Genomic DNA, 14,466 nt, shown 5'->3' on the forward strand with positions numbered 1-14,466 from the left:
AATTTCAGTTATCATAATATTATTTCATTGTAACTAAACACTTTAATTCTTATACTCCTTTGACAGAGTATAGAGAAATTATTTCTGTCTGGAGGAAAAAAGGGAAAGCTTCATGGATGGCTTTTAGCTCAAGATTCAAGATAAGAGCACGTTTATTGGACTATGAAGAGGAGAAGCATGGACTGAGTCAGTGTTCTGTGTGCCTAGCACCCAGGACAATGCCTGACCTAATAGTAGGTGCCAATTGTAAAAGACAGGATGGTAAAAAAGAAAAAAAAAAATCCCGTCTGGAGAGAGAGACAGAAAGAGAAGATGGGTGGGAGAGAGGGAAGCGTGGAGAGACAGCATAGAAGAAAGAAGTAGAGAGGAAAGGAAGAAGAAGAGAAGAGGAGAGGAGAGAAGAGAGAAGGGAGGGGAGGGGAAGGGAAGAGGGGTGGAAAAGAGGGATGGGGAGGGGAAAAAGGAGAAAGGAGAGGGGGAAAAAGGAGAGGGGAGGGGAAAAAGGAGAGGGGAGGGGAAAAAGGAGAGGGGAGGGGAAAAAGGAGAGAGGAGAGGGAAGAAGGAAGGGGAGGAGAAGAGAGGGGAGGGAAGGGGAGAGGAGGGAGCCGGAGGGGAGGGAACAGGAGGGGAAAGGCAGGTGAACCAGAGAAAACTGTTGTGTTTGTTAGTATACTATGTGTTATGAAACATTTTTAATGGATCATTTAGTGTAATAGACCCTTTGAGGATAGGTTCTAGATGTCGCTGGCATAAAAATATATAATAAAGTAGGTATAATTGCACTACATTAAAAAGAAAAAATTATCAGCAAAAAAAAAAAAAGGAAAGAAAGAAAACCTTAGAGGAATCTGATTTTGAATCCATAGGATGAAAACAGTGGCAGAAATGAGCAGCGGAAATAAAAAAAAAATACTTCAGTGACATTCAAATTTTGTTTATAAATCTAACAATATCATAAAATGCAGTGACAACACTGTTATCAAATCATTTAAATCCCCATTTAACCAAAGAGACTGAAAACTGAATCACTTTAAGGCACAAATTTAGCTCACATCTAGGATGCAGAAATCTCATTCACATACTTAATGCTGTTGAGCCATAACCGGCACATTCCGCTTCATGGTGGCCTGTAAACAGCAAACAGCTGTTTCTTTCGGGATGTACAACATGACACAGTGAAGAACACTTTAAAATACATCAAAACTAAATAGAACCTCTTTGTATTTACAAAGTGTGACTCTGCAAACAATTTAATCTGTTTCAAAGCCTTAGTTTATGACTTAACAAGTTTTTGAGGATGTCTGGGAAGGGAAGCCTCTAACACCCTGCCTGGTGTACGTAAGATGCACTCAACTGTAGATTCCCTTTCCTCTTGTCTATATAACTTAAAAACTGATATTTACTTTTTATCCCACAGGGAGGAAAACACAACTCCAAAGACACAGGAAATTGAATTACTCAGTACATGTGGGCTGGAGAAGTACAGTTCAATGTTTAAGATAATTTAATTTTATCTAGTACTAGAAAAGCAATGCCAGATATCTAGCTAACTTCATGCTGAATCAATCTATCTCCCAGATGATTTCTCTGGACAATCCTGAAATCATCAGACACTGATGTAACTTTCTTTGTGATGAGAGACTTGTCCCGGATTAATGCACCTAACGAGGGTAAAGAACTAAAAGGGAGAGCAAAAATAAATAATTATAAAAAAGCAAACAAACCAAACCTGTCGCCACCGAGTGAATTCCAACTCATAGTCACCCTATAGGGCAGAGTAGAACCACCCCATAGGGTTTTCTAGTAGCCTCTGGTGGGATTCGAACTGCCTGGCGACCTTTTGGTTAGTAGCCGTAGCTCTTAACCAATGCGCCACCAGACTTTCCTAAGAAAAAGGCAAACCAAACCAAAAAACCAAACCCGCTGCCGTCGAGTCGATTCCGACTCATAGCAACCCTAAGAAGGCAAAGTATATGATAACCTCAATGTGCTATCTGACCTCCCTTTCTAAATAAAATAGATTCTAAATATATAGATCTGTGTAGGCTTATTACTCTTTTGTCCTTGTATAAATCATGAGCAAGAAGTACTAAAAATATATTCAGTTTTTTTTAGGTAGTTTCTCTTTTAAATGGACATCTCAAAAAAACATTGACTCCTCCTCAATCTCTACCCACACACCCCCCGAAAAAGGAAGAGAAGCTTACTCTATTATTTATCTGAGATTTATTTTATTTCTGACTGTTAATTCAGCTGTAGATGAATTACATGAATCACTAATAGGTTAATGGCACACAAGGGCAATCTGAATACCCTAGCCCTCTGAATACTTCTGCTTCTCAGTCTGGAAAGAATGAGTGTACTCACAGAGAGTGACATTTCTGCTACCTTGAGCTGATTTTATTCTAAACTCAATTGTCTCTAGGGCAGAAAGTGTCAGATTTCTCACTACAGCAGGCCTTATAAAGCCAGATGTTTTATTGACAATCTGGTAGATTTTCTGATTGGTTATCATTCTAAGAGAAACTAAGCTGATAATATCATGTAGTTCTATTGGCTCAAGGTCCCCTGTAAAACTCAAACTCTACTTGTGTAAATTTTTATCATTAGAAATCATTACAGTGACAATATTTACATTAAAAATGCTATTATACTAATTGAACAGCTTTTTTGTTTTGTTTTTAATCTCTTTTTTCAAGCGTGACTTCTAATGTGGTGAAATAAATGTTTTTTTCAGGGCAAAAATGTTTTGGCTTTGGCTCACTAAACTTAACAAATCACATTGGGAAGAACCATAAGAAACATTAGTATACAAAAGAACTAAAGTTAAAATATTGAAGGGTGTCTTAGTCATCTAGTGCTGCTATGACAGAAATACCACCAGCGGATGGCTTTAGCAAAGAGAAGTTTATTTCCTCGCAGTAAAGTAGGCTAAAAGTCCAAATTCAGGGTATCAGCTCCAGGGGAAGGCTTTCTATCTCTGTCAGCCTTCTCATCAATCTCCCCCTAGACTAGGAGCCTCTCTATGCAGGGACCCCGGGTCCAAAGGACATGCTCTGCTCCTGGCACAGCTTCTTGGTGGCCTGAGGTCTCCCTGTCTCTCTGCTCGCTTCTCTCTTTTATATACCAAAAGATTGCCTCAAGACACAATCCAGTCTTGTAGATCAAATCCTGCCTCACTAACACAACTGCTGCCCATCCTCCCACATTAACATCATAGAGGCAGGATTTACAACATGTAAGAAAGTCACACAATACCTAGAATCATGGCCTAGCCAAGCTGATACACATATTTTTTGTGGGGACATAATTCAATCCATGAGAAGAGGATAGAAGGAATTTACAATTTATTTCCTGAGTTGTGGTTTGACTTGTCCTAATATCATTCTCAGAACTACTTAGATACACCCTCTCCTACATCTCATATTCCATCTACTTCATTGCAAACCGGGACCAAACAGCTTCTAAGGTAGAACCAGGCAATTCACAGACTCTATCCTCTCTCTACTCACAGAAACAATATCCCCTTTTAGTAGGAAAACTCCATTCCTGTGCAACATGATATCTATACCACTAACAGCTTCATGCTGTCTTCAAGACATTCTGTACCCTCAGATTTTCCTTATCAGAGCTGCATTATCCTGGAAAACACAATAAACAGACTGTGCTATGCAAGGCATCAATACCATTTTTTTTAATTGGATATTTCTATTAAAAAAAGCAAAGTTCCATCTTCGGAAAACTAAGAACTGTGATTCATGTATTTATAATTAGTTTTTGTTTTAGCATTAGTGTTTAGTATACCCAGACTTTAGCCTTACTCTGATCCTTGAATGCCAGAAAAGAACTTCCTCCCTGAAGTCCATCTCAAGTTCTCTTCTATTCTCTTTGTGGACACTCCATTAGATACAGAAACCCTTCTTACATGGCTCCTTGTCTTCCAATCTCACCCTCCTTTATTTACACCTGAGTGCAACTAATAAAAATAGAAGGATATATTTGTATTAAAATACCTATTCATTTATTTGCATTATACAAACATTGTCTGAGTTATCCTTTCCTACCTGGGCATTTTTGGAACATTTCACAATAAAAATTAAATAGTTTTCTAAATATCAGATTTTAGCTTCTGTGCCTTCTTTTTCTTTAGTGTGAGAGACATCATGCATGTTTTCTGACTTGCGTCTGGCCCTATGAATAAAACCATGTTTGACTCTGCACTCTAGTTAATGGAGTTCATTTTCCGGCCAGGTCTCCATTGGCAGCCCAGGAGGGATCGGAGCCAAGCTCCTGAGGTTGGCTGCGCACTGCATAACCTAAACACACACGCACGCCCCCACGCACCACCATCGACAAATTGGAGTTTGAGGTGGTCATTCTGGAACAGCTTCTCCGATGCAAGTAGAAACACTTTCCTTGGTTCTCTCCAAAAGCTTCATTTCAAATTATATGTAAACTTAAAAAGTTACCTAACGTCTCCTGAGCTTTCGTGCCTGATCACAGGAGGTACTGAAAACTCTCAGTGCAGCCACACTCACTTACCTAGGTATTCATTTTAGATAACTGTAGGTAAATTTAAAACCTTTTTACAACGAGGGATATAGGCAGGCTAGGGTGGTGATTAAGAGGGCAGGCTCTGGAATCAGACAAGTTCAGGCTATGACTCAGCTGTTTACAACTATATGGCTGGTGTTGTCACTCGTCCTCTGTAAATCTCAGTTTTCTTATCTAGAAAATGGAAAAAAATTAGTACCTACCTTGTGGTGGTTTTGTATAGATGAAATGAGATTGTTTGTAAAGATTTAGCACAGTGTTTAAGCACTCAGTAAAGTTGTTGTTGTTGTCAGTTGCTGTCAAGTTGACTCCGACTCATGAAGGCCCCATGTACAACAGAATGAAACATTGCCAGGCCTGGGAACACCTTCACAGATATTGGTGTGCTCAAGCCCATTGTTGTGGCCACTGTGTATTTTGAGTGCCTTCTAACCTAGGGGGCTTATCTTCCAGCACTATATTGGACAATATTCTGTTGTGATCCACAGGGTTGTCATTGGCTAATTTTTGCAAGTATATCATCAGACCTTTCTTCCTGGTCTGGCTTAGTCTGGGAAAAAAAAAAAAAGTCTGGAAGCTCAGTTGAAATCTCTGTACCATAGATAACCCTGCTGGTATTCTATATACCGGTGATATAGCTTCCAGCACACAGCAACATACAAGCTACCACAGTACAACAAACTGAGAGATGGTAACTGGTAGCTATTATTATTATTTGTAGTATAATATCGAAATTATGGATATGTCCATGTTGAAGAGAAGGGCCTTAACGAAGTGTTATGCTTTTTAGCTGGCTAAAAATAATCAACGGTCACTTCTGACTTAGAGATATTTTAGCTCTCAGGATCTCTGAAATATTTATAGCAGCTAGGGAAATTCTATCCAGGCCTTACAGTAGACAAGAGCATAGCTCAATATCTCTTTGATAAATACTATAGTCAGATACATTTTTCTTCTAAATTTGAAAAAGACTCTCGTCTTGGGAATAAAACATTAAAGTTTTATTTTACAACATAAATTGCTTTCTCTCTCAGCGAATTGGAAATATTATGCCTAAATGTAGGAATTTAGTAGATGCATTATTTTGAATCAGAACTCAAAGATACTACATGTCCTTGGAGGGAAAACCTTTTATGTACCCTTATGAAAAGGTGTGTCTGTAGCAACATGATCAAGCATACAAGCAAACATGGCAGACCTGAAAACTTTCAATTAAGGTGATGTTTTCAGATAGGAAGGTATAGAATAATGTGGTTATCCAGAGTTCAATACAGTCTTCTGCATAAATGTTTGACATTGAAACAATATACCAACAGATACGAGTATTGAAACAAATACTGAGACTTCTAAGATACACCAGTGGGATGCTTGGCCTTTCCCAGGGGCCATATAAATAAGACCAGATGGAGTGGGATGCTTTGGATATTGCGTTCTCTTAACGACAAGCGTCTGAGATTTATCCTTCCTTATTTATTCTCATCCTATATACCAAAATGCTTCTATCTCTGGATTGTCAAATTCGGAGTTGTGAAATATCAAAAATGATATATTACTTGATCCTAAAATGATAAAAATAACTTTTCTGTTTTAAGAACATGCAGTAGAACAAAAAGGACTTGAATGTAAATTTATCTTTCATGTCAGTGTTTCAGCTCTTAAGAAACATGGCAAAAATGTATTTATTTAGAAGTCCTAAGCAACAAAGTTTTCTATTAATATACTTCTTTCTTCCCTGATATCTTGCCTATTGACCAGAGTTCTGACACAGAAGCACGAACAAGAGAAAAGGTATATTCTAAATTATATTCAAATTTGGAGGCTATTTAGAAACTCTCAAATCCTACCTCCTGAAACTCTAATTCAGTATCTCTTTGGGAAATCCCAGATCCTGTATGTATAACTGAAATAGCACATCAATATATAAACTAGTAACTCAGGAATGGTCACTTACTATAAGCAATAAAGAATAAAGCTGAAACAAAGCACTTGGTTGTACTTAAAAATAAAATGGTGGTCAATATTTTTGGCCTAAAAGGAAATGGCTTGCACTTAAAAAAAACAAAAAAACTTGTTACTGTTCAATAGAATATACTCTGCATGAATGACTGCCATCATTACTTAAAATCTTATTATTCTAGTAAAGGAGCTATTTAAAAGATGGTGGTAGGCAAATCATCATGTGAAATAATATTATCTCATATCACTAATCTAGGTCACACATTGTGAATAAAACGATGATGACTCAAGGCTATGAGTTTAAAGAATTGACGTTTAACGTTGGATAAGATTAGCCATTTTGCCGTAAATGTTAGGGTACTTTTAAAATAATTGCTTTCTTGCCAATAGTGCAAGGAAAAAGTGTTCTCCCATCTCAGTCTCTACTTTTTGGTCTCCAAACACATTGGAAAAGTAACCAGCTTTTCTTTTGCAGTATTGACAAATCCTGAACAATGCTAGATAAAATCCACTTTGAAAACACTGTGAGTGGGAATGAGGAGAGTAGACTAAATTGGCATTTAAGATTTTTCAAGGGTCAAACCCCATGACATTTCTTGTTGGTCTTCTCTCATCCTGACCTGGGTCTCCTTCTTGAACAGTTATCACTGCCTTTGTTCACAGGATAATCTCAAAAGTCTCAAGTTCTCTGAGGCCGTGTACGTACTAGGACTTTATCTACTGGCTTTCATCATTTGTGGGTTTTGACTACTTGAGGAAAAAATAAAGAAAAGAAAGAAATTAAATATGCCTTGCAAAACATTTTAAAAAGCAATGTACGTTCATTTGGATCAGATTTCGTTATTAGATCTTCTTGGACTGAAATGTAACCATTGATCTCAGAATGAAAATATCTTCTCCAAAACCCTGGATTAGCTTAGGGAAGCCGGTGAAAACTGCCTGAAGGATAACTGGATGACTTCACTATGGCAACCGTGCTGTCTTTCTTGATAACAGTCTTCTCTTCGAGGCACACACACACACACACACACACACACACACTAGCACACACACTTTCAAAGCCACAGGGATGACTAGCTCTGTCAGTCTGTATATATTGTAGCTCACACACACAAAAAAATATCTTCCCCGTGTGGAAAGAAAAATTAGACTCGCTATTATTCCTTAAAAGACTTGTAAATTACATCAATTGGATAAAAGAAGAAATAGTATACTTGACATTCTTCTTTCAGCAATTGAACAAAATCCAGTGTGAGGTGCCGGAACCTGGAGTCATATTGTACACATTTGTCATCAGTCAGTATTAATTGACTACTTAGTAACTGCCATTATTATAAACTACTTGTCTTTAGACTGTGCTTCTTGAAGTTTAATAAACAAAATAATATTCATTTAAGATGTTATAATTAGTGATAATAATAATAAAATTCTTTCACCAGAGAAATTTAATTCATTTAACATTGTAGCCCCTTACCCTTTATGATGGAGCCCTGGTGGCACAGTGGTTAAGCACTTGGCTGCCAACCAAAAGGCTGGTGGTTCAAGTGCACTAGTCATTCCATGGGAGAAAGATGTGGCAGTCTGCTTGTATAAAGATTTTCAGCCTTAGAAACCCTATAGGGCAGTTCTACTCTGTCCTACAGGGTCTTTATGTTGGCAATGGGCAATGGACATCCCTTATAAAGGAGTCCTTGTGGTGCAATGGTTAAGTGCTTTGCTGCTAACCGAAAGATCAGCAGTTGGAACCCACCCAAGGTTCTGAGGGAGAAAAGACCTGGTAATCTGCTCCCTTAAAGATTGCAGCCTAGAAAATCTCCTGTAGGGTCACTATGAGTTGGAATTGAATCGAGGGCACGCAACAACGATGACCCCTTATTAAAAAATCTCAAAGATTTTTATGAATTTATGAATCTTCTCTATTTTCTTATATACAAATAAAAGTAGCAGCTTTGAAAATATGTTTCTATTATGCCAAAACTGTTTAAATAAACATAATATATACTTGTATATATTTACAAGTATGTGTATATGTATATAGATATATGGACGTCATTATCTTTAACTAGGCAGAAGCTCCTGGCTTCAAATTTTCCAACTTTGGAGTAGTCATTAGTAATGGTTCTTTCAACAGATAGTTTTGATTGCCAATAACCAATATATTCCCATCATAATCTAAAAAATTCTACAAATTGTAAAGAGGGATTGATATTTGGTCTTAGACATTCATATTGATTAGATCTAGAAGAACATAACCACATACATGAGGGCTGACTGCAGTCATTTTAAAATCGTCCACATTTCCAAAATGTCTGCATGAAAATTAATAGCAGAGAGAAAAATGGCAACTACCTCGTTGAAACTTGTGATTTGTGTTTCTCTTATGTAGAAGAGGATAGATTTTTGTGTTTGTTAAGTTTAATTGAAACAAGGTTGTTTTTCTTATATTAAGCTACTAAATTATAACAAATTCTAAGACATCATTTTTTTCTATATATATACACATATGGAGCTTTCTAGTGGCACGGTGGTTAAGAGTTCGCTGCTAACCATAAAGGTTGGCAGTTTGAATCCACCCACTGTTCTTTGGAAGTCTACCCTGTTCTACCCTGTTCTACAGGGTTGCTAAGCTGAGGTTGACTCGACTGCCACAGATTACATATGCATATAAATATTGTGCTGATACACATATTGATATAAGATATACATTTATATATAAACAAAGTAATGGTACATGATGATATACATATTAATATAATTAAGACTTATAAGAAAATTTCTACTTCCTTGAAATATCAGAATGAGTTCTCTAATCTTTTCTTAATGGTTTATCAAGAACCAGGTACTATTCATTTAATTTTCTGCATAGTTGTTTGTTGTCCATAAAAATAAGGAAAATATACAATAATGATTTTTCAATTATTTAGAAAAATTAGGCTTAAAACAACTTGCTTGGAGGAGAGTTCTGGAAATAGGACTAACTTCTCAGCTCCCAAGTTCACAATGTCAACCTCTCCTGAGCCAAGAAGTGGCTCATCCTCAAGGACTCTGCATAAGCAGGAAGAAAAAAAATCGGTGTCAGGCTCTCTCCCTGTGGGCTGGGTGAGAGCCTCAGGCCAGCTCTTGAGAAGCTCAGAGCCCAGACCAGAAAGGGGTAGATCCTGGGAGAAGCTGTTGTTAGGTGCTCTGGAGTCAATACTAACTCATGGTGACCCCAAATGACAGAGTAGAACTACCCTACAGGGTTTTCTAGGCTGTAATCTTTATGGGAGCAGATTACCAGGTCTTCTCTCTCACAGAGCTTCTGGGTAGGTTCAAACAACCAACCTCTCAGTTAGCTGCTGAACGCTTAGCAATTGTGCCACCAGGGCTTCTTTTGGGAGAAGCTACATCATGTGAGTTTAAGGAACTTAAAACGAAGGTCAACATTGGCCTCCCCAAATGTACCAGGACTCCCTAGCTCCCAACGGACCATAAGGAGTCAAAGTGAAAACAGTGTATACACTTTTAAAGTAATACTAATTGTTATTCTAATTAACTTACTCAATGATTTCTTAGATATTGCCGTAATAAATTTGTCCCATTTTTTGTGCCTTATGTAATCTTGACTCTTAGCCAGATTAGAATTTCCTCTTTAATATTTATATTCATATTAATGATTCAGTTTTCCAGAACACTTAATTGTGCTCATGAGGAACCTTTACATAGATCAAGAGGCAGTTGTTGGGACAGAACAAGGGGATACTGATTGCTTTAAAGTCAGGAAAGGTGTGTGTCAGGGTTGTATTCTTTCACTATACCTATTCAATCTGTATGCTAAGCAAATAATCCAAGAAGCTGGACTATATGAAGAAGAACAGGGCATCAGGATTGGAGGAAGACTCATTAACAACCTGAGTTATGCAGATGACACAACCTTGCTTGCTGAAAGTGAAGAGGACTTGAAGCACTTACTAATGAAGATCAAAGACCACAGCCTTCAGTATGGATTGCACCTCAACACAAAGAAAACAAATATCCTCACAACTGGACCAATGAGCAACATCATGATAAATGGAGAAAAGATTGAAATTTTCAAGGATTTCATTTTCCTTGGATCCACAATTAACAGCCATGGAAGCAGCAGTCAAGAAATCAAAAGACACATTGCATTGGGTAAATCTGCTGCAAAGGACCTCTTCAAAGTGTTGAAGAGCAAAGATGTCACCTTGAAGACTAAGGTGCCCCTGACTCAGGCCATGGTATTTTCAATCGCATCATATGCATGTGAAAGCTGGACAATGAATAAGGAAGACCAAAGAAGAAATGATGCCTTTGAATTGTGGTGTTGGCAAAGAATATTGAATATACCATGGACTGCCAAAAGAATGAACAAATCTTAGAAGAAGTACAACCAGAATGTTCCTTAGAAGCAAGGATGGCGAGACTGCATCTTATATTCTTTAGACATGTTGTCAGGAGGGACCAACCATCATGCTTGGCAGAGTACAGGGTCAGCGGAAAAGAGGAAGACCTTCAACGAGGTGGATTGACACAGTGGTTGCAACAATGAGCTCAAGCATAACAACGATTGTAGGGATGGCGCGGGACCAGGCAGTGTTTCATTCTGTTGTGCATAGGGTCACTATGAGTCGGAACCGATTCAACAGCACTTAACAACAACAACAACAACAACAATGATTCAGTTTAGAGCTTAAATCCCTTTTCATCACAGTTGAGGAATAATGAAAGTGCTGTAGGCTCAATACTGGGCAAAGATATGAAAAAGAAAACACTTGCAAGGTTCTGATCATTTTCCTAATGCCGTAATTTCTAGGCAAAGCAATGAAGATTAGGTAACAGGCCACTCAATGACACATTTTATTCTGTTTTTAACCTTTTGTTTCTATTCCCTGAATATAAGTAAACCGAATCCCAGAATTATTTCTTTGACATGTAAGGTCCCGAGAGTTTGTCTATTCATTTCATCCCTAGTTTTCATTTATTCACAGGGTCTCTAGTGTATGACTTGATTGGATTTATAATGACTTCACAGAGAACTGATTTTAACAGCATTAATTGTAATACATTTTTTTTTTTTTTCGTGTTTCCAATTGAACTTTGAAAAATTCATTCAGGCCTCTAATTAGGTCTTTTGTGTTGGATTAATGTGGTGCCAGTCAAATGAAATGCTTTCATTATGAATTTTCTTACTGTGAAAAATTATACATAAATTCCTTTTTTTCTTTATACCAAGAATATTGTTGAATTTCTTTACCATTTAAGAGGATTAATTTTCACTGTCATAAACTTTGCGTCTTCCAGTTCATGAGGGAATTTTTTTTTCTTCCTCCTGGATTATTTCATGCCCTGTGAACTGCCATAGTGGTTGGGTTGGCAAAAGCTATTCCAGAAATATGAATGTGATTAAAAGCTGTTTTTTCTCTTCCTCTGTCTCCCATCCAAACTCAGCCTCACATAGCTATTAATCCATCTCACACACACACACACATACACACACACACACACACACACACACCCCTCACAGAGACACAATGGAAAACACTAAATAATCTGTAATAATTCAGGGAAACTCTAGGTATAAGAGTCTTTGGATTGCCCATGGAACAATGAATTTTTTAGCCATGACTTTTAGTGTTAGGACTGCTGCGACTGCTAAGATACCACATAGGAAGAAACAATGTCCTTTTGTCAGAGCTCAGTTAGCAAATTAGTATTAAAATCATTGTCACCAGTCATAGCACCCAGAGGTGATAGAGATATCAATTTTTCTCCTTAATTGCCAGTAAAAGAGTGTAATGAAATGTGATTCTGTGAGTTATTATTTACTAGCAACGTTGATCATCTCTAAACCTCAAATTAAATAACACAAGATTATAAGTTTAAGTAATAGAATATGTAAAAATCAATATATTACTAATTTTTAAATCTTCCTGACAAAGAAACAGATGTACACAGGCTATTTTTATTGTATTTTCTGCCACCCATACTATCTTAAAACTCTGGCCAATGTCTGAAAGCTCTTTTAACTTGGAACCCCCTTAGATGTTCTTATGATAAGGGCAAAAGCAGAAAGCAGAACAGCTTTCTGTTCTGCGGTAATGAAGGAAGGTCAGAAACTGAAGCATATAGATTTTTGGAAAAGAGTCAGAACTTTTTAGAGACAGAAGATAACGATTATTGGCGACATCAACTTTGCAATCAGATGATCCAGTGTAACCATTCCTAAGGCTAAACTGAAGCTTTTGTGAAACAAATAACATGTTGGCCTAAAAATGACCTCGTTGTGACTACAAACAATGATAAAGCAGTTTAGGTAGATGCAGTGCTTGAACTGGTTTGTGCCTGTTTGAACTCCTCCTGAGAATTTGCATTTCTACCCCAGATACGCTGAATCAGAATCTACAGTTTAAGAAGATCCCCCAGGTGATTCTTATGTATCATAAAGTTTGAGAATCACTGCTCTACTAGTGTTCTCAGAATTGGTCCCTAACCAGCAGCATTAGCATCGCCTGGGAACTTGTTAGAAATTCAAATTCTCAGCAGGGATTCGAACCTAACAAACCAGTTCAAAACCCTGGGTAGATATGAGAAGTTTTAAATTATAGCAGCAAAATCAGTCACATATAGAAAACTCCAAGCAGAACTTATCCCATTTTTAAATCTATTTTTATATAGTAGGAGGACTGTAAATACTGTATCTTGTTTGCCTTATCATTGTTATTAGGTGCTGACTCATAGTGACCTCATGTACAACGGAATGAGACACTAAGGGGTCCTGTGCCATCCTCAAAATGGTTGCTATGTTTGAGCCCATTGTTGCAGCCACTATGTTAATCCTCTAAGCTGAGATAATTTTGAGTCTGACAGGGATGCTATTTACTGTTATTCTAGTGCAGTGGGAATAAACCAAGACTAACTTGGAGCCCTGGTAGCACAGTGGTTAAGAGTTCGCCTGCTAACCAAAAGGTTGGCAGTTCAAATTCACCTGCTGCTCCTTGAAAACCCTGCAGTGCGGTTCTACCCTATCTTATAGGGTCGCCATTAGTCAGAATCTACTCCATCGCAACGGACGTGGAACTAGGAGAAACGAGAGTGCACGGTTACCCTAACTGTAGCTCAAGGATATACCCATTTTGGAGGCAAGAATTTATCATCTAGAATATGTGCCACTACACATCTTAAAGGACAATAAGCACTTTAACCAGGTGCCATCTAGTTGATTTTGACTCACAATGACCATGTATGTGTCAGAGTAGAACGGTGCTCCATAGGGTTTTCAGTGGCAGAATTTTCAAAGGTAAATCTCTAGGCCTTTCATCCAAGGTGTCTCTGGATTGACTCAATTAGCCAAAGTTTTGATTAGAGGTTTTAATTACTTGTGTCCCAATCTAAAAATGAACCAGCTCATCTTGCAACATTTGGTCAACATTGAGATTTATTTTGTGAGGAGAAAAAAATGATCACGTTCCACCTAAATTTTAATCACCATACCTTAAAGGTTGTGTTCAATAGACAATAAAGATATGATCTAGTAAATATATAAATGAAAGTCCACAGATAAATTGCAAATATGATAGAAAACTTTAATCTGGATATAGATCTATCAATAAAATATTCTTAGGAAGTAGGTTTTGTTTTGTTTTGCGTACCTGCAGAGCATGTTGAAATTCCAATAAAAAATATGTGTGGATTTTCACAAAGGAAAACATTAGGTTTCTATTTTTGTGGAAGAATGGTTATAATTAGTATCTAGTCTATGGAGTAGTCACGATTAATAATACCAAAAAAATTCTTTAGGAAAAAATAAAATTGTGTTGAAAATAGCCTACAATACACATAAACACAACTGATTAGGCTGAACTCTTATTCTCCCAATTGACCTTCTTGATACTTAAGACTATTTTATGTGAAACTGTGGCATTTCACTAAAATGTAAAAATTTCCAAAGGTAGCGTA

The sequence above is a fragment of the Elephas maximus genome, chromosome 21, assembly GCF_024166365.1.
Source record: "Elephas maximus indicus isolate mEleMax1 chromosome 21, mEleMax1 primary haplotype, whole genome shotgun sequence".
NCBI lineage: Eukaryota > Metazoa > Chordata > Mammalia > Proboscidea > Elephantidae > Elephas > Elephas maximus.